The sequence below is a fragment of the Leuresthes tenuis genome, unplaced genomic scaffold, assembly GCF_036924035.1.
Source record: "Leuresthes tenuis unplaced genomic scaffold, fLeuTen1.0.hap1 SCAF_10, whole genome shotgun sequence".
NCBI lineage: Eukaryota > Metazoa > Chordata > Actinopteri > Atheriniformes > Atherinopsidae > Leuresthes > Leuresthes tenuis.
This window is the reverse complement of record NW_027325364.1, coordinates 31,155,415-31,182,244: the sequence shown is the minus strand read 5'-3', so window position 1 is coordinate 31,182,244 and position 26,830 is coordinate 31,155,415. Positions and strand designations below refer to the sequence as shown.

General features: G+C 41.4%; 1 protein-coding gene across 3 annotated transcripts in view; it reads left to right on the top strand.

Annotated features, from left to right (window-relative positions):
* LOC140316885 (low-density lipoprotein receptor class A domain-containing protein 4-like) overlaps window positions 1–26,830 on the top strand; it is a 360,196-nt gene that overhangs the window by 52,516 nt on the left and 280,850 nt on the right. Inside the window, exons 1-2 of one of the 3 annotated variants that reach the window (XM_072394938.1) lie at window positions 17,165–18,775; window positions 19,132–19,266. The exons of the other annotated variants lie outside the window; for them this stretch is intronic. The gene's annotated coding sequence lies outside the window, so the exon portion shown is untranslated. Of the gene's footprint in view, window positions 1–17,164; window positions 18,776–19,131; window positions 19,267–26,830 lie in introns of those variants that run through there. 3 annotated transcript variants of the gene reach the window in all.

Here is a 26,830-nt window from a genome sequence, read left to right as displayed (position 1 = left end):
AACCATCATGTTATGTTATGTTATGTTATGTTGTTTTTGATGTCTTTATATCCTAAGTTTATGCTATATCTTTTACCCTTTATATCTTAACAAGTTATGGTGTTTTAGAATCCTCTGAACAAATGTTTATGAGACGGAGGAATGCAGGAGTCTAATTGCTTTGAGGCAAACCTCCTTGCAGGTCTCCTTACAAAATACGCCCAGGCAGACATCACAACAGTTTCAGGCATACCATTGGCTGAAAGTGTAGCGTAGGCCTACGTCATGCCCCGCCTCCGCGAATCAAACTCCGGAAACCGCGAGGAAAAGTCAGTTATTGCCCGGTTATCGCATAAGTTCTTGAATAGAACATGGACGGAATATTTGAAAGAGAATATTGAAGGTCCAGATCAGTAGAGAAGAGGAAGAGCAGAGAGCTCTAACTGATGGAATGAGAGTCTGGCGGAGAGTCTTTGAAAATGGCAGGAGAGGAAGATGAGATGGAAGAAGAAGGTCCAAACAAAGACAGAAAGAGAAGAATGTAGTAGAAAGATACATTTTGCGTTTTTGTTCGTCCGTCATCCTGTCTCCTCTCTATAGCACGTTTTAAACTCTGCTGCTGCAGCATCCTCTCCTATTTTTTCTATCACCAAAAGGAGCCAGCGTTCAGCTTGTCAACCTTTTTGTCAATCTGTGGTGAATTTAAGTTCACCTCATCAGAGTTGGTCAGCAACCAAAACCAACTCCACCCTTGGACAATTTTATCATTATTTGTGGTGAATTCAGACACACTACCTCGCTCGTCTTCAAGCTATCAGAAGGAAGGCTTCTTCTCCAGCGCAGGAAAGCGACCGGTCCAGTCCCTGAAAGTCAACCACAACGAAGGCCGCGAGACGCGGAACCGAGAGAGGCCCAGTGGGACCAGCTGGCGATCACCTGTGGTTCGGAGCTGACCTAACCGTAAGATCTGCCGTGTTCTTACATTTCAGACGGTATGCGGTGGGTGTCGAGAGAATTCGCTGTTAAAATAATAAATTATCCATCCATCCCCTCCTCTTAGTTATTTTCAATTCACTAAGTGTCATCCATATTCAAAGCATTTCTCCTGTTGTCTTAAGGTTCATATCTTTGGTCATGTCATTTTAATAAATAGTTCATATATATATATATAAAATCAACCGGCTTTTGTGTATGTGTTCTTTATGTAAGTGTGAGTCCAACACAACGAGAATTCACGAGTAGCGACTATGTGAGACTGGAATTTATTAGTTATTAATTAATCATTGATTATTAATTTAACATACCAGAATCGTAAGATTCTGTCTTTTTCCTTTTTCCGATTGAAGGTGGTGCCCTAAAACGAGGTTATATAAGGCTTATTCAGATAGTGAGAACTTTCGGATAAATCCTTATATCTTATCACATCACGCTACGTGTGTCCGCTATATGTTGTTGGTGCCTTGTGTGCCGGCGATATATAATTTGGCTACATATATTTTTGGTACCTTCCGTGCGAGGCGTTACGGTGGACTGACTTACGTAAAGAATTATCACTTTGGCTGGTTTATTATCTGTGTGAGCATTGCAAGCAGTGGCTATGTCCGTCTATAGAAATGTCTATAGTGTCTGTCTGTGTTAAAATGATCTAAAGCACTTTAGGAGTAATCATGGACGCATGTTACTCCTCCGAACCTGTCTGGGCGCGATCTTAAACCATCGCACGCCATAGAAGAAGAAAGACCTCAGCTCTCAGCTGACGCTTCTTCTCAGTTTTTATTGCATGCACAGCGTAAGAACGCTGAATTTAAAGGCCTTGGTAGACCATAGTTGCGAGTTTCCAACACGGTTGATTTTTATCCTGAGTATCACATAAATTCACCCGCGAGTTCCGGGGAATTTATTCGGCTTAGAATACCCTCAAACACGAGAGTTTAGAGGAAGAAAGTGTTTAAACGTAGCTGACGTTTAAACGTAGCTGACGTTTAAACGTAGCTGACGTTTAAACGTAGCTGACGTTTAAACGTAGCTGACGTTTAAACGTAGCTGACGTTTAAACGAGCGCTGTGACGCTTAAAGTAAAGTAAAACAGATTACTTACTGGAAGTTAAGACCGCTGAGCTTAACTGATTGAATCAGAGCTGTAGCTCCTGATGCGAGATTAAATACACATGGTCACAAAACGTGATCGCATAGATGACTAAAGCAGAGTCATTTGTTGTATGAATAAACGTCCGAAGCGCCGTGTTCGTGTTTAATTGTGAAAGCAGTGAACAGTGATTGAAAGTACAGTTAAACCCAGTTGAAAGAAACTGTGGGAGTGTTGCCTTAAAGGACTTGCAAGCCCTGATTAAAATAATAAACGGCACTGGTGGACGAACCAATTTTACTGCAGAAAATTTAGTTGGTGATTCTAGTAGTTGTTATTGTTGAAATTAAGGTGATGATCTTTGAAGGAACTCGGAACTTAGACAGCCACGTCTGAGCATTGTGAGTATTGCAAAGCTGAGTGTTTAAGTCTGTGAGCAGAGGCCTTCGCCTTCTCTTGCGTTACTTCCACTGAGCATTGTGCAAAACGGAAGTTGATCCCCCCATTCCCCCAGGGAAGTGGGACAGAAATACTGAAAGCGTGGAAGACTATTGGTAGGCGGTGCTAAAACTCATCACCACTGACGTCAACTCCTTACCCCCTTCGCTCAGCCCCTCCCTACTTGGCATCCCAAGTCTGTGGGCATCTATTAGCCGCTCTGACTAATCACATTGAGAATAAGAAGAAAATCCAGGAATTTGGCTTGGTATTGATGAATACTAGCTATTTTTTTATATTCTTTATTGCACTTGAATTAATTGTTTGGAATAAAACAAGATCACCTTTGCTATTTGGGAAACATTACTTGAAACAATTTATCCAAAATGTGTTTATTTTACCAAAATCAGATGACCTTAACAGGAACTGATTATAAGACACTAAGGCTTAAAGAAACAACAACCCAAGAGCTTGTATGTTCCCTTTTGTGTTAGTATTAATGTTTCCCCTCTCTTTACCATAACTGGTAAAGATAAGCTTCTACATCAAATGCACCCTTCTATTTTGAGTAGAATAACACAGTCGTGTTTATTTTAACATTCTTTCCTTAATTGTTTCCACAGTAAACAAATACAAAAGGAAAACTGAATTGAAGGTGAACAATTTTGTTCCCGAACTGATTAACTAAACCACCTTCACAACCATTTCCCCTGTTCCAAGCTCAAACTTGAACTCAGAAAGACCACTTTGTGAGTCGAGTGGAAAAAGGATGTTGGACTTAGCAGAAAAGATGATCCTGAGTTATGCCGCGAAGACAAGAGGCTTCAAAACCCCTGAAACTGAACCAATCAGTTTAAAGCCATTAGCTGAAACAAAAGCTAACATGGGCAGAGAAGAATCTCTGACCAAGAGATTAAGTAGCTTAGCCGTGGTGTTCTTTAAACACGCACACCAAGTGATGGAACAAGCCACTGGCAAACTTAAAGTCCGGTCACAGGAAATGTCACAGTTACAGGAGGAAACCAAATTCCTCCAACACCGACTTGAAGGGCATCTCGCCAAGCTACTGCCCAGGTAACAGAGTTAACAACCCAGGTTGAGAACTCAAACCAAGAAATCATTCAACTGAATGAAAACAACAAAAGGCTTGAACAGGCACTTCAGAGCTGCCAACAGCAGTTGTTTTCAACCCAAAGCTAGCTGGAAAAGGTGGACCGAGTACAGAAAGAGTCCCAGCAATCCCTCCAGTTGGTCCTGCAAAGAGTGCAGGATTTAACAGTCAAAGTTCCAGCTTACAATGAGCATCTCATTGTTAAGCAGGAACAAAGGCAGCCATTGAAAGAACAGGTAGGCAAAGCTAAAGATGAACAAAACACAGTTCATCAACAGCTGGAACACCTATCAGATAAATCAGAAGGTGTTAAGAGAGGCCTATTTCAGTCCTTTGACACTGGACGTGAGCATGAAACACATGGTTTCCCCCGGGGAGACAGAAGGAACCCTTTCCCCAACAAGAAAGGGGCCTACAAGAGCCCAACTGTTTTACCCCCGGCTTCAACGACAACAAATTCTTTCAGATCTGAAAAGATCACTTTTGATCCAGGTAAACCAGATCAGTCATTTCCTACCTTAGGACCCCACATTCCACAAGCTCCTTCTGACGAAGAGCTTGACAAGATTGCTCGTAATGTGCCCAGGTTTGAACCCACTCCTGGGATACCACACACATACCAATGTTATGCTGATGATACGCAGCTCTATCTGTCATTCCCACCTGATGACCACACGGTCTCAGCACGAATCTCAGACTGTCTCTCTGACATATCAGCATGGATGAAAGCCCATCATCTCCAACTTAACCTCCCAAAAACTGAACTGCTTGTCTTTCCAGCCAAACCAACCATACAACACAGCATCTGCATCCAAACCGAATCCCTATCTCTTGCTCCATCAAAGGTTGCTAGAAACTTGGGTGTCATGATTGATGACCAACTAACCTTCAAAGATCACGTTACCTCGGTTGCTCGTTCATGCCGCTTTGCATTTCTAAACAGAAAGATCAGACCATACCTGACCCAACATGCCACCCAGCTCCTGGTGCAGGCCATGGTCATCTCCCGCCTTGACCACTGCAACGCTCTCCTAACTGGTCTCCCAGCCTGTGCTGTGAAACCTCTGCAGATGATCCAGAACGCGGCGGCGCGTCTGGTCTTCAATCAGCCTTAAAGGAGCACACGTCACCCCTCTGTTCATTGAACTCCACTGGCGCCGCCCGCATCAAATTCAAGTCACTGATGTTAGCCTACAAAGTGCTTAATGGAACGGCTCCCATCTACTTGAATGCTCTTGCAAAGGCTTATGTCACAACTCGGTCCCTCCGTTCGTCCCAGGATTGTCGTCTAGCAGTGCCTACACCACGCCTAAGACAATCCAAACTCTTTTCATGTGTCGTCCCACGATGGTGGAATGACCTACCGAGCGCTACCAGAACAGGTCCCTGTCTATCTTCAAGAAGCTCTTGAAAACCCAGCTCTTCAGAGAGCATCTCCTATCCTGGCACTTACCTTGTACTTCTCTACCCCCTCTATCTCTGCACTTTATCTTTCTGCACTTCTTTCTATGCCTACACCCTATCTCTACTCTGTCACCTCTGACATAGTCAGACTAGTGGGTTCCTTCTATGTAGTTTATTGTTAGCTTTATATAGCTTGTTAAATCTTCATTTGTAAGTCGCTTTGGATAAAAGCGTCTGCTAAATACATAAACATAAACACACGACACCCAAGCATATTTGAACGACATTGATTTCTATCAGCGAAGGTTCCCGAATTCTTCCGTTCATGACAAATTCTACTTGATTAAGGTTACATCCAGCCGCGAGGTCAGTAGATTCATTGAACGTCAACCTGATTACATACGGAATGACTATCAACTTCTCTGCCAAACTCTTGAACGAGAGTTTTCAGGTGAGTTGACCCAGTCTGGCTTAAGCGCTGCTATGATGGTTAAACAGGGATGGAATGAGCTGCCTCAGCAGTATTATTACCGCCTCCTTAAGGCCTATTTTGATTTCCGCAATGGGGTAGGAATGGAGGAAGACATGAGTTTTAAAACTCTTTTCATTCAAAACCTCCACCCGGCTACCAGCTATCACTTAGGCGTTATAGCTAACCCTCACACTGCTACAACTCAGCAGCTACGTGAATGGTTCCACTCTAGGTTTCCAGAAACATAGACAGGCCAAACAGCCAGAACACATCACCGCACTGACCCAGAACACAGGTTCTTGGTTCTTGGAGATCGAGGACCGACAAAGTGGCAGACCTCCAGAAGAGGTCCCTCACTGGTCACGATCACAGCAGTCTAAGAAAGACTTCAAACCTAACTACTCCAAACCCTCATGGCCCCAACATGAACCGACTCACTGCCATACTGAATACCACAGTGTTCAGTCAAACTCCCAGAGAGGCATGTCTTTTCAAAACCGACATGGCCAGCAGTCTGCTCAAAACCGCAACTGCTATTATAGACATCGGTCTCGCTATAAACCATCACGTACTGTGTGGTCACAACAATCACCAGATTAGAAGGCAACTGAGATTAACAGGCTCACTGACGAGGACCACACAAAATCTCAGCCATGGTCGAGTGAAATAAGTGCCCTCAGTCAAGATGATAGCGATACCCTGAAAAGTCTTCTGTTAAAATGGAAGAAAAGAACAAAACTTGAGAACCCTGCAATGGCCAACCATGCTAACAGAGACTTAGAAATGCTAGCCTGTTCCTGGAGGTAGGACCATGCACTCCAACCAACAGTCTAGTAACACCAAGCAACAAACCTTTAGCCATAGCTATCTTCTTAAAGGAAGCAAAGAAGCTTACACTCAAAGTATAACTGACACAATCTTGATAAAACTACTCCGTAGTATCATGATGCCTCACGATTGGATCAAGGACACCTCAGTGTTCAAAATTGTAATTCAGTCTGTCATCATCTGGTATCACACTCAGACTTACCTTATTTCACCCATGTGACAACTACAAATGGGGGAAACTGATCTACTTCGGAATTAAAAGCAAATTAGTGGTGAAAGACTGACAACAGCTTCCACCATGGATTTCTTTTTCTGTTAGGATGTCACTCGTTACTGCTGTAAAGTGGAGTTCTGTTCAGGACCACCACCGCGATAAGTATGTTTGACACAGTAGTGTTTACAGCAGTGATAAAATTTAAAATGCTGTATTGTCTATAATCCTGGATATCCTCAGTGTTCATCAAGTGTCAAGGTTTCTTCTTCCTGTGGCTGCCACTTTTCACTAACTTTCAGTGTCCTTTGTGCGTTTACTCTGCCCATGATTATTTTATTTCTGTTTTTGATGCACCTGATCACGACAAATTAAACATTTTGTTCCAGTGTTATCTCTCCTTTAATCTGGGACTAATCACTCCCATTCACTCAGATTGAATGGACTGGCATTCTCTCACCCAACATACTCAATCAGTTTAATTCCTTTTTGCAAGATCTCTGCATTAGCCTGCGTCCCATATCTTCTTGTAGCACCAATTAACCTTATTGTATGAGTTTACTTGGAATTATATGCATGTGGAAAACCTTTGCGTTCTGTTTACCAGACAACAGGAACTCTTCAGGGGGAAAGTCAATGTTTATGATGCTCATCAGTCTTAAATTGTCTAGGATCCTATCAATGACAATAACACAGTAAGACTTCAAAGTATGTATTCCCTCTTTCAGCAAGGCTTATTTTCATCAATGAATAGTAGAGAGCCAGGTGCAAACACATTGGTAGACAGAGGTTTAGAGGCATAAGAGTACTCTAGAGATACATACTGTTGCATATGGATGAGAGATGGAATACATTTACATTTACTGGGAAAATGCAGTGTAGCTGAAACATAACCTGGAATCAACTGACTACGTATAGACAAAGACAGAAGAAGAGCGAGATTAAAAGGAGTTATTAATTAGCTATCAGTTTCTAAAATTGGTCCAGAATTATGATTATCAACTACTTCAGTTTCTTTTTAATGTCATTTTAATTTCCATCCATGATTTAAGGCTAAATTTGTTCAGTGTTTTCCATAGTTTGTCATGTGTGCGGCTATTGTGCACTGTTGTGCCGTTTTAAGGGTTAGATGTTTTTCAAAATTTCCTAACTGAAACTGTTTTCACGTGTAGGGCCCTATAAAATTGTTTTATTTTTTCCCAAATTCCGTTTTAGTTTTTGGGAATCCTGTTTTTTTTTTTTTACCTTTTACTCATATTTTACTGCCAAAAACAGTGCATTTTTAATGTAAATGACTAAAATGTACACAAATTAAATAGAAATTAACCTAGATTTAAAAGTGAAAAAAAAATGTCCTCAATACATCAAAACTGCATCAAAAACAAGCAACAAGTAATGAAACTTTAGTTGACTTGTCATAAAACAACAACCAAACATTTTAAACTTTTAAACTTAAAACCTGGACCTTATTTCTAGCTGTATATACATTCATTTAGTCATTGTTAACATTTTGGTGTCACTCGGAGTCGTTTGGACGCTATGTAGAGAGCCGCTATTATAACGGGGTAAGGCCAATGTAGTCTCTAAATAAGGCACAAACTCCTTCATTTCATGAAGTATTTTAAAGCCTGTGTAGGGGGCTTGTTGTTCCACCCAGATTTGCTTTCCTCCGTGCACTTTTCTCCAGACATACGTTCCTCTTCCACACAGCATTTCAGTCAAATTCCGCGATATTCTGCCTTAAAAATAGATTTAGTTTTAATCGGTCAATTCTGCGATTTCGTCCACGAGTCTGTGATCGCGGAAATTATAGGGCCATACATGTGGTTTGCAGTACTGGAGTATGCTGGTTTTGGGTAGAGAGGAACCTTTCAATTCTGTAAATTGTTATTAATGTAAAAATAAACTAAAGAGCTCTACCAACATTTGAGATTCTGTGCACTTTCCTGTGATTGTATTTTTCAGTAAAGACAGGGATCTTTTACCATCAAAACGTTACAGATTGTTTTTACCTTGGAAGACCAAAATGTTCCAGAGATCTGTTTTTTAAGGTAGTACTCAGATATCTTTTTTTATGCTCTTCACCTATCTACTGTTTCATGTGATTTAGCTCCTCTAAGATTAATATAAGTCACCAAAGAATAATAAGGATATATTAATCCACCACTGCAATTGGTTTTGAGTTTAGGAAACAATATATCCGTAGTAAAAGTAATTGTGATGTGTGGCAGTTCTACATACCTACCATCTTTGTCTGCCTCATGCAAAAGTCAAGCATTTAAAATTATGCCTATTTCGAAGGCATTAACAAGCTTTCTAGGTGTGATGATCAAAGACCAAGTGGAAGCAGGTGGCCACTTGCGGAAATCCTTGGGTAATTCATGTCATTAAGGGGAAACAAAGATGAAGGATTTTCCATTTAGTTGTTTACAGTTAATGCAGTGAACTTTTAAAATTCAGACACAAACTTGAGCTTTTTGTCAAAAAAGAAAGGAAAAAGGTGGTTGTGTGCTCTTCAGCAGTTTTAAAGAGAGTGCAGAGTCCAGTTGGGCAGCCGGGATGTGCATCGTTCAGCATTTCCTGTTTCTGATCTTTCAGGTGGCTCAGTGTCTATGGGTTCAGATATAACCCTTCACGTGATCTGCATGTAAACCCCTCGATGCAAATGACAACAAACAGTATACCACAGCAGGATTTACCTCAGCAGCTGGCACCAGCTCATGTCACACATTTTAAATGAATTAGCTGGCTGCTTAGTTCCTCTTAGCCACTAAAGATGTAATCCTTAATTTTGTTACAGTATGTCTTAAGCCTTTAAATCTGCGGTTGTACATTTACTAAATTTGACAGCCTTTAGGGAGGACTAGGACTTTCTGCACCAAGTTTTACTATTCATAAGCAATCTTAAGTGGTTTTGGGTGTTTCTCCCAGGTGTGTTTGGTATGTCGGGCCACAATGCCTTCACGGCTTGTAGAAAAACATAATTGAATAATCACTTCAAACTTTTAAATCTGACTGCTGTGACATATGGGCCTTGTTGGTGCCAAAAAGTATTTGCCTTTACTGTTGCCGTGGGCTTCAGACATTCAAGCTTCCCTCAGGATGTCATTCTCAATAATCTTTCCCAGTGTTTTGGTTCTTGACAAAAGTACTTTAAATACTAATAGCTTCAATTGTACTTAAAATAACCATCAGCTCCTTCTGCTGATCTGAAGACATTTGCTTGTTGAAGATTGTGACCTTCAGTATTCTATCATAATACTTAACCATGCATTACTATTTATCACAATGCTTGTGCTTTAAAGGAGTCAGAAGCAATGCTGTCAGTACATTGTTGTTTTGCAACTCATAATTGGTACTGCCACAGGGGGTCACCCTAGTAAAACACTAACATCCTACTCATTTAGTCAAAGTTGTTATTATTACATATTTCGTTTTGAGTTTTCATTCAAATGTTGGTCACTGTGTGTTATCATAATGCCACTAACAGTTTAGATGTTGATTATATTTCTAAGATTGTGCTCACTTGGCTCTTTTAAAGTTAAATTAGAGGGAACGCAAAACATATCCGTTTTTTAAATGGAATCAGTGACGAGTTTAAAAATAGTTAGGCAGAGTTCTTCATTGTATCTTAGCAGTACACACAAACCCTATTCACATGAAGTCATACACACACTCATCCTGACAGTGTGTCTGTTTTCTACCCAAGCCACGTTCTCCTGTACTGCAGATCTGCCCGCCTGACAACTCTGATAACACCAAGCTGCAAAAGCTAGAGCAGCAAAAATGATTTCACTAGTCTTACACGCACAGGATTACTGTATGTCGGCCTGTCTGTGCATGCTTCTGTCTGAATGTGTGCAGGTGTGTGCGTGGTTCATGATTACATTGATTGGCAGAAGCACTCTTTGCTCCAGCTTTCTGTCTTGGCCTATCAGATCTACTCTTGAACTAGCCTGTTGATGAAGCGCTTGACTTCAAAAAGAAAATACAAATGTGTGATAGTGAACCTCTTCTCTTGTGATGTATAGCTATCTATCATACATTTGATGCATGTTCTCTCAGAAAGGAACAGATTAACTCCTCTGTGAAGATGGGTGCCAGCTCTGTTGCGTTGCCCTCTCTGCATCATTATCATTTTTTAAAAAAGGTGATTTATCCAGGCATTCAGTATGCGGCAGGCACCTCTGCAAAATGTGCCGGAGCTGCACTGGTCTTTACTGCAGCAGAAAAGATGGGTGCGTTGATGACTATGGATATGAACCATCACCTGTCCTGAACCTGTTCTGTCATTTATGCGTGATGGAAGGATGGAGATACATAGGTTTTAAAAGAAGAGCAACAAAAATTACGAGAAACAGTATATTTCAGGAACTCGAACAGAAAGGACAAAAAGTGCTAATATTAAATATGACAACCGAGTTTGAATTTTTAAGGATTCCTTACATTTGTTTATGAGAGAGTCACCGACAGGAGTTCTTGTCTCATTTTTGCACGGAAGGTTTTTGCCTTGCCTTCCTGCGTTCTTCCTCCTTTTGTGTTGCCTGTGTGTGTGTGTAATTTGAATCAGTGTTGGGGAGGGCAGACAGCAGTTTGTAAGGTAGCAGATTCAGACACCTGTCAGAGGCAGTGACACACTCAAACACATTAGCATATAGACATTATGATGACAGGGTCATTGGCGGGGCATGACCACAGTGGAAAGTGAAAGAGCTCCCCACTTACTCCAGTACACCCTTCCTGCACCACCTTCTGCTCATTTCCTCTTCTCCACTCACATTTTTTATTTGTTTTTTTTCGTTAGCCAACGCACCCACCCACACACCCACACACGCACCCACCCACACACACCCAGCTTCTGTATTCAGCATGCAGCAGCCTGTATGGGTTTGATAAAGCCTGGTTAGGTTATAGGAAGAGTCAGTGGGGCAGAAACAAAACACTGCTGCTGGATTTTAAATCGGAGCGCTGTCAATGGAGCACTGCCAGGCGAGTGCTGCTCTGGGAATTAGCAAGTGGATGTAATGCTGAATGGAATGGTTGGCTAGCTGAACAGCTAACCTGAGACATCCTGACGGATCTCTGTCACTTGTGGGAATAACATAGCTTTGGAAAAACATGTGAAAGTTGCGGCAGATACATTTTGTGCAGTACCAAACATTTAGGACCAGTGTTATACTAATATTCCAACTTTTTTTGTGTTTGTTTTGAACTGAAGTTCCCAAAAAAGTTTATTGAAGTTAACATTTTTAGCACTGCAGTTAATACATACAGCGTACAGTTGTGTTATTCAGAAAATGACTCAATTTGTTAGCAATGCTTGTGCTTTCAAACAGCTGTAAAGCATTTATAGTCAGTGACGAGTTTAGTCAAATTATAATCCATTTCTTTTATTATAATAATAATAATAATACATTTTATTTGGAGGCGCCTTTCAAGTCACCCACGGTCACCTTACAATAAATAAATACAGGATACAAGCATTAAAGATAGAAACAACATTAAAACAGAACATCAACATTGAAATAAGTGAAGTTTGAACAGGTCAGTTTTGAGTTGAGACTTGAATGATGTGATGGAGTTTGATTGTCTTATGTGTGTGTGTAAATGGTAAATGGACTTGTACTTGTATAGCGCTTTTCTAGTCTAACTGACCACTCAAAGCGCTTCACTACATGCCGCATTCACCCCACTCACACACACTCAGTGTGGGCTGAGTGCTGAGCAGCTGAAGGCTCGGGCTCCCATGGTACTGAGGTGTGACATGGGGATGGTTAGCAGTCCAGAAGAGGATGAGCAGAGGGTGCAGGAGGGAGTGTGTTCGTGAAGGAGGTCACAGAGGTAAGTGGGAGCTAGATTGTGAAGAGCTTTATAGGTGAGAAGAAGGTTTTTGTAGTCGATGTGGTATTGTACAGGGAGTTGATGAGTTTGGTGGGGAGTCCGGTAAGGAGGGCATTGCAGTAGTCGATGTGGGATGTGACAAATGAGTGAACAAGGATTTCAGTGCTGTGCTGGACTGGGTCAGTGAGGGGCAAAGTCTGGAGATGTTGTGGAGGTGGAAGAATGCACTCCGGGTGATGTTTTGAATATGGGGAGCAAATGAAAGGGTGCTGTCCAGAATGACGCAGAGGCTCTTGACTTGGGGGGAGAAGGGTACAGGGAATCCGTCAACGATGATGGGTGGAGTTGAGATGTGTTGGGATTTGGTTATGATGGATTTGGAGCCGATGAGCAGGGCCTCGGTTTTATTACCATTTAGCTTTAGGAAGTTCCTGCTCATCCAGCTCCGGATGTCATCAAGGCAGGTGATGAGGGAGGTAGGAGGGATGGCAGCGGTCAGTTTAGAGGAGATGTAGACCTGTGTGTCGTCGGCGTAGCAATGACAATGGGACCCAAGACTGACCCCATGGGCACACCCAGTGAAACACCCGAACACCCAGACTTGTTGTTCCTTAGTTGCACGAATTGTTGGCGGTCAGTGAGGTATGATGTGAACCAGGAGAGTGCAGCATCTGTGATTCCAATGCCAGCCAGGCGGTCCAGAAGCAGAGGGAGCGAGGTGGTATCAAATGCTGCGCTGAGGTCGAGGAGGATGAGAAGGGTAAGTAGTCCGGAGTCAGCTGCATGAAAGAGGTCGTCGGTGATTTTGACCAGGGCTGTTTTGGACGGAAGCCGGATTGGAAGAGTTCATGGAGGTTGTTTGTGTCAAGGTGGGACTCTAATTTTACGGCAACCACCCTTTCAAGTGTTTTCGAGATGAAGGGGAGGTTGGAGATGGGCCGGTAATTGTTAAGGAGAGCTGGGTCACCACCAGGTTTTTCAGGATTGGTGTGATGGCAGCCAGTTTGAGAGTGGGGGGGGTACAGTACCAGTGGTGAGGGAGGAGTTAATTATGTTGGTGATTATGGGGGAAATGGATGGCAGACAGGCTTTGACAAGGGAGGTGGGAAGAGGTTCGAGCTGACAGGTGGTGGTTTTGGCTTTATGGATGAGTTCCGAGATGGTGTGTTCTGATACTGGGGTGAAGTCGGAGAGGGAGCTGATGAGAGGTTGGCCAGTGGTGATCATCCAGGGTGGATCGTTTGAGGAGGTGCAAGATGAGGCCAGTTGTTGGTGAATGGTGTTGATTTTAGAGCTGAAGAAGTCCAAGAAGGCAGTTCACTGATCAGAGGAGATGTCTGGAAGGAAGGTTTTAGGAGGCTGATGTAAGTGGCTGATTGTTGAGAAGAGGACGTTGAGAAGAGTGTTGATTAGGTTGGAGTAGTATGAAGATTTGGCAGTGGTGAGGGCTCCCTTGTAGTGATGAAGGTGGTCCAAGTACATTTGGCTGTGTACAGTGAGTCCAGTCTTTTTGTAGAGTCACGCCAGTAGACGGCTAGTGGCTTTGAGCTGGCGGAGCTCCGGGGTGAACCAGGGAGCAGTGTGAGTAAAGGAGACTGAGCGACTTTTCAGGGGGGCCAGGGTGGTGAGGGAAGAGGAGAGGCAGTTATTGTAGTGAGTCACCAGGTCAGCTGGGGAGGATACTGGGGGAGGGCTGGGGTAGGAGCTGATAAGGGTGGAGAGATCTGTGGTGTCGATATGTTTGATGTTTCTGAAGGAGATGGTCCGTTGTTCTTTGGGTTTGTGTAGTTGGGTGTGAATGTCAAAAAGTACAGCTTTGTGGTCGGATATGGGGAAATCAGTGACATCAATAGTAGTGGGAGTGATATCAGTACAACAGATTAAGTCAAATATGTGACCTTTGTTATGGGTTGGGAGTTTTACATGTTGTATGATACCAAGACAGTCCAGAACTCTTTCGCAAAGATACTGGATGGGTTGTCAATGTGGATGTTGAAATCGCCGAGGATGATAACAGTGGGGGACATTACACATACAAAGATGTCAGTAGTGATGAAAATTCATTGAGGACAACAGCAGAGGGTTTTGGTGGTGTGTAGATGGTCACAATGATAACGGGTTTGGAGCCTGTGAGTTTTACAGCTAAAGAGGAGTGATGGACTGTGACAGCAGTGACTTTGATGTTATCACGGTGAAGGAAAGCAAGACTACCCTCCCACCCCGCCAGCAGCACGGGATTTACTAATGAAAGAAAAACCGGATAGGACAGCCTCATTAAACTAGGAGAAGTCATTTGGTTGTTGCCAAGTCTCAGTGAGGCAAGGCAATGCCGAGAAACAGAGCAACAGAGAAGCGCGCGTGAGAGTCAAACATAGCGCAATCCAAAACAGCAGATTAAAACTCCACATGATGTGAGATCGGGAGCAACGTAATCCAAAGGTAGATGGTCCAGGTGATAATGGTGAAGCCACAGAGCCAGCGCAGCTGGAGCAGAAGAGTGGAGTGTACTGGTTGTAGCTTCGCTGGAGACAGGGGAACCAGTTGGACCGCGTCGGAGATCAGCAGCAGGCTAGCCGGCGGGCAGTTGGACACTGGTGGGTATGGGTATAGCAGAGAGGCGGCGTCCTCCGCGTTGGCAGCAGTCCGCGGGCGCAGATGAGCGTGCAGGAGAGCTGTCAGGGTGACGGGACCGGTCCAAACGGGTGGGCTGTGTGGGGCACACCAGAGCAGGCTGTCCAGCCACAGAGTGCGGAGCCACAGGAGTCTCGTACAGGTGAGCCCTGTACCGTTGTTGTGCCGAAAAGAGACTGCTTGCCGAAAAACGACTGCCCCCCCACGGGAGTGCGCATCAGTTCAGAGGAAGTGGGCGTAGGTTTACTCGTAGATATAATATACGGTCAGCTGGCAGATGCAGCACAGAGAGAAATGTTTTTTTAAATAGTTATAATGAAGTAGATGTAAATCGTTAGTACCCACCTCTGATATCTCAGTATGTGTGATATGATTGCTGTCAAATATAACGTTAAAACTTTCTACATTCTTTTCTGCATTTATCTCATAATCTTCCGAAAATCATTGAAACTGAGGTATTGAAATACATTTACGTAAGTAACTTTTAGGATAACTTGTACTTTTAAGAGTACAATTATGAATACAATAATGCAGTACACATAGAACTGTAGACTAACTGTAACGGATTGCCTTTACATTCTGCATAACATTCTCTATGTTTGCCAGGTGCATTTAAATTTGTTAAATTTGGTCAAAATCACTCCTTGCAATAAAGACTTACAGGGTGCAGGCGCTTTTTGGCAGGAGAGGCCCTGCCGAAAAGCGACTGCACCCTGTAAGTCTGGATTGAGAGGGGTTACATTCTCTGTCTTTTCAGCATTAATAGTAGAGGAAACCAGGTGCATGTACAGTGAATTTGGTCAACATCCCTCCTTGCAATAAAGACTTACAGGGTGCAGTCGCTTTTTGGCAGGAGAATGTAACCCCTCTCGTAGATATTGAGAGCAGGGGCAGTGTAGCTTTCAAAGTTGATGTCCATGTCTTTGTCAGCCAGGAAGTCTCTTAATGTTTTAACTGCCCATGTCATGGTTTTCTTTGTGTTTATCTCGTCTTTGTCATCCTCTTATTTGTTCAATTCATCCGGTGTCACATCCTTGTGTCACTTCTCCTTTTTCTTTTCATATTCTCTTCTCTCTTCTTCTTCTGCTGCATCCCAGTTTTCAAAGTTATCATATTCACCAAATAAGTTAAAAGAAATTATAAAGTCAGTCATGTTTTGTCTGTCTTGCCGTTGTGAGAAATAAACGTCGAGTCTCCGTTGCCATGGTTACCAACTAGCGTTTGAGCCAGGGCAATAATTTAGAACTGTCATCAGGCAATTTTAGCGGAATGTCTTTCCTAGGTGTCCATTATCGCTTTTTAACCTACATCCTCCAGCCAATCAGAATCGAGTATGTGTATGTGTACACGCTCAGTCACACTGTTGTAACAGGAGGCGGGTTCAAAGTGCAGCTCGCACATGGAAGCGGAAAAAAGAAAACAAAGAGGCAGTGCCAGCACTAGCTGAAGAGTTGAGAGCAGTGGTGGACTAGCCACCGGGAGCACCAGGACATTTCCCAGTGGCCTGGCTGCAGAACTGGTCCAAGTTAACAGGTTTAGTAACTGTTAACTTGAAAGAAAAGTGTTATATTATTCAGTACACCAGTGATACTGGTATGTTTACAGTTTTTGCTGACCAGCAAAATAAAGAGAATTCTGGGAGAAAATTTTTTCTTTTTACGCACAAAACACGTACCGAAACTGAACCGAAACCATGGGCCAAAAACTGAGGTACGGGTCGTACCGTGGGTTACCTGTATCTTCGCACCCCTAATATATACACACAATTTCAACAACATGACATATTCCACCACCAATTAAAGAATTCACTCTCTTCTCATTTGTTTGTGATCTCCATTAGCTCCCAAGAAAAACATCTGGCTCAGGCTGTGAAATGCTCCTCCCTGTATTCCAGCTAACCTCTGTTCGTGTGTTGCTATGATGCATAATTTGTGACCAGGTTGCACAGAGTACAGTTGCTGTCAAAAACAGAGTGGTGGGAGAGAATTAGGACAGTAAAGCTGAGGCTAGATAGCAACAAAATCACTTCAGATTTACTACTGCAAGAGTGTAAGGTCAACAAGAATTACAGATTCTGCTTAAAATTCATCATTCGTACTACCCAAGAATTTTGAGTTTGCATCAGTTATTATTCAAATGACATTGGAAATGCTGAAAAAAAAGGACCTCAAAGACAGGGTCACATGTATTTATGATGTGCGCACTTAAAACACAAATTTAAACAAAACAATTGAATAGATTTAAAAAAAAAAAAAAAGAATAAAACACGTCAAGATTTCACCTTGATATGGGAATTTTGTTTCTTATTTGTACTTTTAATAAATACTCTTGTGGGGTATAAACTTTTTTTTTGAAGGTATGTGAAAACAAAACAATATTGCTCTTAATAGCTGCGATTTTATATTCTGAGACGTGTAAAGACGAAGAAGAAAAACATTTTCAGAATATAAGTGACAAAAGAGGGTAGGGGTGCTTCTCCCTCTCTGTCTACTGACAGAGAGAAGCCCTGTAACCTGCTGCCGTTTGAAAGAAACTGCAAAAATGTATGTATCTGATGTATCTGTATTCATGTATCCTTGGATTATAGTTGCATAAATCTGAAGTAACAGGCCGGAACTTTTGAAAACAATTGAATTTGCAAAGAAAATTTAAAATGGTACAAAAATGTTAACACATACAGACATAATTAAGATTCTTACACAGTGTCCATCAACTTTGATCACTTGTTTATGTCTTTTTTGCCAGAAGAAACTTCTAGGCTAGGAGAGAATAAAATAAAGTAAAAAGGTCACATACAGTTGACTTTGACCATGTAAAAATTTACCCACTGTTGAAGTCAGCCAGACAGAAAATGACAGAGAAACTCAAACAACCTTCCCCGTTTCCCCTCACCCCTCCTTCCTCATCGTCTAACTCACCGTCTCCTCCCTCCCTCATAAATGTTAACTCACTGAAAAAAACAGACAAACGCTCAGACAGTGTGGATTCACGTGTGAGTGTGTGTGTTTCTGCATGTCTATGTATATATGCATGGTTGGAGGCTTCATATTAACACACACACGCAAACAGGAGCCAGACAGTGTGTATGAAGTGCAGCTTCAGTGAGTCCATCAAGTGGAATGATTGCAATAAATTCCCTCCTGGCTGCTTCTCTCAGCATCCTCTCCTACCCTGCATCCCTTCATCACACTCATCCTTCTTCCCTATATCAAACACACGCCACCCATCCTGCCTCCATTCATCAAGCCCTCTTTTCCTCCCTCCTTTTCCTGTGTATTTGCTCAGGGTATGTGCGTGATGTCTGCTGTGTCAGACTGGGTGGGCTGGTCTCTGTCTCATTTTCGTTTCCTCCCCCAATATTTACTTAGTCTTCTGTTTTTTTTCTCTTTATTCTTTTTGACTCTCCTCATCTGTCTTTTCCTTTACTGTGCCATATATTTCTGTCATTTGGTCTTCTGTTTCCTTTATTCTGTTTATCTTTTTTCACCTTTCTTCTTTCTCATCCCTTTCCTCTCCAATATTTTACTCTAGCTCTTTTACATCTCTAGCCTTTTTTCCTCCCATCCATTCATTCTTTATCTTTTCCTTTACTCTTATATCCTTTCCTTGGCTTTTCTTTTCAGTTCTATCATCTCTTCTTTTTTTTGCTACCTCCTTTCCATTTTTATCTACTTCTCCTATTTTCTTTCTATATCCTTTCCACACTACAATTTCAAGGAAGGACTTCCATGCCTTTGTTGAGGCTCAAGTCAGCTCTGTCCTTCTCTTTGTTAGGTATGTCAAATGTTCAATGTAAGATGCTTTAATAGCTCATGTTTCCTTTGAAAAGTAGAGAAAAAACAAAGTGCTGGATGGAGAAAAAAACAATTGTGGAAATAATGTGTTTGGAAGTTTTTTTTTTTGTTTTTTTTTTAAATAATCAATTCATCAAAACACATTTTTTTAAATGAATTTGACACAATGATTTTTTTTTCTCCAGTCAACAAACTATATTTTTAAAAAAATATGATGCCAGCAGGTTGGCTGCCTCTCCTCTGGGCTCCTCTCAACTCTGTACTACCTCCTCTTCCTTCATCTTTCTCTTCTTTTTCTTTACTTCCTCCCACCCTGCCTTGGGCCTACAAACACAGACCTCTGTCATTCCTGTTTCTCCCTGCTACTGGGCAGATAGATTATCTGCAGAGGGGGAAAACTGCAGTGACTCACCTACCATGGACCACCTCAGCAAGGTGAGAGAGAGAGGTGCTCAAAAAGAAATGAATAAGGTGAGTGAAATCATTAAGTGAGTAGAAATGGTTTTGAATACTAAAGAGAGCCAATGTGAGACAGGAAGAGACGAGAGACAGAAAGAAGAAAGAAGGAGAGAAAAGAAAGCAAAGTTGCAGTGATTTTTGACAGACAAGAACAAATCAAAAGATTTACGCCAGATGGAGAAACTGAAATGTCCACTGAGATGATAGTGTGTGTGTATATGTGTCCCAGTGTGATTACTGTCTAGCCTCCTGGAGGTGTCATGGGCCCAACTAGACCGATGAAAGGAGGTTCCCACCTGATGACTCCAATGACATGTAGGTCAGCACTGCTCACTGGTCTGTAGTGATTATAGGGAATTATTCACTGAGTCTGGTCCATTTTTTCTTAAGCACAAGTTTCTTATGTTTACCTTGACTCCAAATTTAGCCTAGTGACTGCTGTGAATAGGGCAGCTGACAACAAGGGAAAGACGTGTGTGAGATTGGAAAGACAGCTGACAGGAGGCAAAGACCCCAAAGGTGTTGCCATGGGCTTGGAGCATGGAGAAATTGGTTAAGGAAAGAAGAACTTTAAGAAAGCAGTGGAAAAGAGCTACAGAGGAAGAGAGGGAGAGAATTAATGTTTTGCAGGAAGAATTGATAAGCGGGCTAGCAATACTCAGAAGGGCTGAATATCTTAAGAAAAAGAGGAAGAAGAATGAATATGTAAGGACTGCCTTTTACAGGGACCGGTTTAAGATTGTTAAAGGGTTGTTTAACCAGGAAAAGGGTGGGCAGCTTAAGGCAAAAAAGTCAGAGGTGGAAGAGTATCAAAGAAATACATATTCAGATCTTGAGCAGTGTAAAGTAGTAGTCGTAGTTTATGCTTCAACGTCATTTCGACGTTGCTACTAAGCAGCTACGACGTCGACGTTGACCCCTCCGTTGTAGCCTGGCGTGCACCTCCAAAAATTCTAACTACACGTCGCATAGACGCGGTCCATAAGGGCTGTGATTGGTCCGCTCAGAACGTAATTTCCGGCAGTTGTCTTTTCCAGTCTTAACGGCTGTATACGGTGAAGAAGCTTGTTGACATTCGAAATTATCTAGAGTGCATTTGTTCATTCAGGTAGTAAATTCACACCAGCCTCGTTCCCAGCCTCGGCCGGTTGTACAGACCACCCACGCGAACGTCTTCTCTGACGCCTGCACTTCAACAATTGCAATTTAAGCATTTGTTCTTCAATAATGATGAGTTCCAACCGTAAATACAGCTGCTCCACCGTGGTTGCCATTGTTTACTGTTGTTAACGCTGACCGGAAGAAAAAGCGAGGATTCGGCCACAACCCCTGAAACCACAAAAACATACAGCCACACCTCCCTACTGGCATGGTAAATTGCAGAGCAACATGTTCCCTCGACGCAGAACTTCGAATGCTCAATGAAGACGCCACGTCGACGTCGTCAACATTCTGGAAGACTATAAATCTAGCTGTAGGCCTTCCACCTGATACACCACCAATAGTAGAGCTAGCTCATAAGATGGATGTTAGATCACCTAGATGGAAAGAGGTTGAGGAGGTTGTCAGGCGTGGCCAGACTTTGTGAAGCTCTGGCTGGAGTGGAGAGTCTGGAGTGCGAGAAGTGGAATAGCATGCTCCAGGAGCGAAGGGCGAAGAAACATGTGCATGCTCTTCTCGAGAATCTGAGGGAGAAAAACCTCATGAATGAAGAGCTGAAAGACAGGCTAGAATGCTACTTGGGTAAAATAGAAATACTCATTTGAATATTTTATACAGGTTCTTTAAATAAAGACCTGAATACACCTGGATTTTTTCTGGGTTCTTTTCGTGTTAAATACATAAAGCCTCCACCATGAGTGGGTGTCTACATGCTATGAAATAGATATTTCTGGAGAAAATGTTCAAATGAATAAATTAACAAACGTACATGTACATGTAACGAAATGTAAATTTTAAGTTGAAATAATAAAAATAAAAAAACTTTAGCATTTGAACTCCTATATAGCTAGTATTAGTACAGTCCCATGCTGTTGTAGAAAAAGTATTCTGTCTTGCTAAATTAAGCAAGACTTTCACTAGAAAAAAAAACCTTAACCTGCATAGCAGCAAAGTGTCACGAACGGTGGAGAGGTAGGACTCAGATGCAGTTCTTTAAGTTCGAAAAAAGGTTTATTTCAAAAACACAAAAACAGGGAGCAAGGCAAAACAAAGCGTGGCAGGGCCAGATATCCAAAATACCAAACGTTAACAAAAACCAAGACTATGAAAAACAAAACAAGACTATGATTAACTGAACAAAAAAGGAACCAGACTATGACTATGAATAAATACTGTGACTATGAGGCAGGAAACCAGACTTATCTTTCAGTGATGGTGGCATGAAGGGTTAGTGAGGATTCTGCAATGAATGAAAGGAAACCAGGAGACTAAATGCTGTGGAGGAAGTGATTAGTGATGACGTGCAGCTGATTACAATGAAACAGGTGACATGAGTGAACCTAACGTGACAGGGGAGAAACATGACAAGAACATAACCTGAAAACACAAGACTATTAAAACAAACTGTGATCTGAAACCAAACTGTGACAGAAAAAAACTAAACTGTGACACAAAGCTTTCCTCCAGCAGTTGTAACTGTTGTTTAATGTCCATCATTTGCCCTCACAGATGTGTAAGTTACCCATGCAATATGAGCTAATGCACGCCCATGCTGATGCTGGCTTTTAAACTGTGAACTACCAACAAGATGGATGGTTCCACTGTATGCTGTAATTGGTTCAATCATTGATTGATTAACGGTCTACCTTACCGCTTCTATTCTTTATATTTTTATTTATTCACACAAAATGTGATTAGAAGTGATAGAATCCTCTTTACACTCACAATCATGTTGTTATCAGCATGTCCTGTGCAAGCTCTAATGAATTTGATCAGTTAATTATGCAATGACATTATGGGTGTAGGCCTCAGGATCCTTATATGCATCAGGATATGGATAGTCATCATAAATCATCATGGACATAGGTCATATATCCGATCAGTGCATGGCTTCAGTATTTGAACCCAGTTAAATCAAGAAGTTTAAAGCCTTGGATCACCACCTTTTTATTATAAATTTGATACATTCAAATTGAACACATTTATTTGGTTCAAAGTGTTCTAACCTAATCACAGATATGTGCTTTTTTTGCCTGCATTGTCCCTTGTGTTTACTATTGCTTTCGTGAACAAAAATTATGACTTAATATCATCGTCAATGAACCATTATTACGTGACGAAAACGAGACGAGATGCAACATAAATGTTGGTCATGTGATGATAACTATAATTAAATTAAACAAGACTAAATGTGGTTTACAAAATAAAAAAATCTGCTAAAATGTCTCTTCATTTTCGTTCACTAAACCGAGACGAGACAAAATATAAGAACCTTATTTTGTCTCATTTAGTCGTGTTTTCATTATTATTTTACAGTATTTCTGTTTCCTGTGTCTCACTGCGCAGTTGCAGACGACGTCACTTTCTCAACTAGCTTGTGGCATTATTTAGAAGATGCCGCTGCGTTGGGTTGACAGACCAACTGACATAGAGAAAGGGAGCGATGGCTGGCCAGCCGGGGTTCGTCATTACTTCTAACATGTTTGGTTGGTAAAATAAATATGTTGTAAATTCAAATCAGAGCGTCCTCCTTGTCTGGAATGAATGTATTCTTGAGTCTATAAGGTAACAATAATGTAATAATAAGTAGGGCCGGGACTTTAACGCGTTAATTACGATTAATTAATTACATGAAAACTGATGCATTAAAATTAACGCATTTTAATCGCACTTATTTTTGAACCGCTGAACATTTCTCACTGGATGAGTTTCAGGCATACCGATTATACTGGAGCACCAACTAACGTTCGTGACTTCAGACATAGGCGGCGCCTGGGTAGGGCTTGGTTGGGCTATAGACGTACTCACTCATGTGAGTGCGCTTTGAGTGCATGCTCATCACAAAAACTGGAGGATTGTACAAATTTGAAAATCTCATCCTGGTGAGTTTTAATATTGTTTTTGGAAACTTTGTTGACTTTGTTATTGCGTTTTGCATGTTGCCTGCTTTATGGTTTTCCTTGCTGCAGTCTTGTTGCCTAATTAGCATACTTAATTGCTTGGGGCTGTGTTTTGACTCTTGGCTGTTGTGTGGTAGACTATATATGGCTTTAGGACAACTTAACTATTAACTATAGTGTCTCTCTATATCTGTCTGTGTCTATGTGTGTGTGTGTGTGTGTGTGTTTCTAGCTGTGGGAGGGTGTTGTTTTATTGAATATATATTTACATTGAAATTATGGCATTGATTTGAGCCCCACCGCTGTATGAGTTAGCCCCACCTTAATTGAACCAGAAAAAATACTCTAGCGCCGCAACTGACTTCAGACAACAACAAATCACAGTGAACAATAGTCAAACATGAACATGAGACCACTTTGGTTGGTCCCGTGGATGGGAAATTTTGTTTTTAAAAAACAGACGGATGGGATGGTCGGTAGCTAGTAGTGAGTTTTGCAAGCACCCCAATGTATAGAGGCTACAGTCGGTCCCGGTTCAAATCCCGCATCGGACAGCCTTTTACTGCGTGTCATTCCACCTCTCCCTGCTTTCTGTCTCTTTTTCTCTGTCCCGTTCATTAAAAAGCATAAAAAAATAACTTTAAAAAAAAAATGGAATGATGGATGGAAGCGTCGAAGCACGGTTGGTCAAGTACCACCTTGAAAAAAAACAATGTTTTGTTGCTTAAGCTTATGTATTCAGTCATTATTCAATGGTATACTAAAATACATGTGAAAAAGATTGCTTCTTACTGTTTTCAGGTCAAATGTATATGCGATAAATGTCAATTGGTTAAATAATTACAAAGCCTTTTTTTTTTTTTTTTTTTTTTTTTTTTAAATAGTCCCGGCCATAATAATAAGACAATCTTGTTTGAACTGTGAAATGGGTTTGGCTAAAATAAATTTTGGTTTCATCTATACAACTAGGTAGTTATACTATATTGACTGGGATAAATAGAATTACATTACTAAAAAGAGACTAAAATACAATTTTCATTGTCTAAAATTAGACTAAAATGTCATCAGTTTTCTTCTACTAAAACTAGACAAAAATAGTCACAGATAATTTAGTCTGACTAAAATAAGACTAAAATGCTCAGACTTTTAGTCAACTGAAACTTGACTAGATTAAAATGAGTATGAACGTGACTAAAACTAATAAAAATTAAATGACAGCTTGACACAAAGACTAGACTAAAATTAAAACAGGCCGTCAAAAACAACACTACTTGTGTTGAGAGATTTTTTTTTAAATAGATATATTGAAATCCCCAAATGATTTGCAATTATTCAATATCATTTGTAGGTTACAGGATGCTTATGTCCAGTGGAACAAGTCAGCAACTGTCCCTCTATTACATCCCTCACAAATGAATAGGATTTATGTCATAATAAAACACCTAAAAGGGATTTCTTGTCACTGTTGTTCTGAAATAAAGGAAATGAGTTGATACATAAAAATGTATAGTTCCATGTATAGTTTGCAATGCTATAAAACAGTAATCTCTCTCCTTTGTGATAAAATCTAAACAGCTATAGAGGATGATTTGCTCTTTGGGGATTTTTATTCTTCAAGTGTGTTTCTTTTTAGAGACACTGTAACTGTTAACAATGTTAAATACACACGGTTCAAAGTCATTCTTGACATTGTTGTATCATGCTGCTCCATGTGTGCAGTGTTGAATGCGCGACACTCCTATGGAAATTTCCTTCCTATGTAATAAATGTCTTCCACTCCAGAAATATAAAACTATAACACAGTGCATTCAAAGAATATATCTGTTTGTGTGCAAGAGAGACAAAGAAGTGGGGGAAGGTGGATGGGCGAGAGGAAAAGTAGGGGCGTAACTCATGAAAGTTGTGGGGGAGATATAGCAGCGCCGCGACTATCACTCGAGAAGGGTTATATGCTGCCATTCCGACATCTCGCCATTCCGACATTGGCCTCCAATTGTCAGAATGGCGACACTTAATTGTTCATCAAACGTCCAGTCATTCCGACACTTTTTTCCACCTACGGTCGGAATGGCGTAACATACCGCCATTACGACAGTTCCTTTTAATAGCCTATATTTTGCACTAGTGATATGCCGGCGCAAATACGCCCTAAAGTTTGTCGCACAAACTCTGCACATACAGAGGCCACAGCCTCGCAAACAAACTTTAATAATCTATTATCAAAATCCCCTGAATTTCAAATATAAAAATACAGATATTAATGTAACTCTGGCGAGATTGAAACTGATTAAGCAGAAATACAGTGTCAGTGAGCTGTCACAGCAGCCAGCTGGAGCGGAGCTCTCCACAGAGCCCATGCGTCTTTTGCACGCTGTCATCGTATGCAAAAGTAATAATTGCAATTACAGATATCACGGCTACTGCACAGGACACAGTTGCGAGCACTCTGCCTTGCCTTGCCAATAGGAGAGGAGAGAAATGACAGCATAGAACGTATAAAACACAACAAAATGCAGTAAAAACGTTTATTCATGTTATTCACGTGATTTATGAGTACTCGCTCCAATTATGGGAAGCGCGGATGGGCTTTGCGCATTTGGCACAAACACACAGACGTTTATACAGCCTGTTAATATCTTAAGGACCTAACTGGTCACACCTGGGAGTAGATGTCATGTAGAGATTGTTTTTACATGACATTACAACTGAACATATAGCTTTCATCCACAAACCAACGTGGGAGAGCCCGAAGACGCATGTGCCAGACGCACATAGGCATGCGTAAAACCAATTTTGACCACTTCATGCTGTTTATTTGCTTTCTTTTAGTTATCTTTCGTTTCTTTTGGATTCTTGTGCATGTTATGGAGCCGTTTCGGTCCATGTTTGTAAGCCCTTTTTTCCTGGATTAAATTTTCGGAAGTTGAAACAAGTGGCATTGGAGTGTGTGATTGAAAACCACCACGGTCTGCTTCTCCTCCTCCAGTTGCCGAGACTTTTTGTTTTTAATAACGCTTATCTGTAAACATGTGTTAAACATATAAATTGCATAAACAGAAAGAAGGGACTCACGTGTTGAGAAACGCACATTTCCTTATATGGAAAGCCTTGTCGAAATGGTGGGATGTCGGAATAGCGGGATGTCGGAATGGCGGGATTTCGGAATGGGTGTTGCCACCCCTCGAGAAGACATTTTTAGTCTGTTTTTCAATTTAGAGTGAATGAGATTTTTAGCAGCCGCTCTCTATTCTGTTGTTCGTGTTTATCCCATCCTGTCTTCACAGTCCAATCTTTTATACCACTACGGTTCATCTCGTCTGAGCTTGTTTGTATAAATAGCCTACTGCCACATTGTTTCATTGTTAATGCGATGTAGCTATATATATGTACATGTGGGTAAATCTATAAACATTATATATACCAGAGGAGTGGCAGTCCCTTATTAGAGTATATGTGTGTGTACATGTTTGTGACTTGTACCCGCATCCACTGAGACATTTTCATGTATCCTTTTT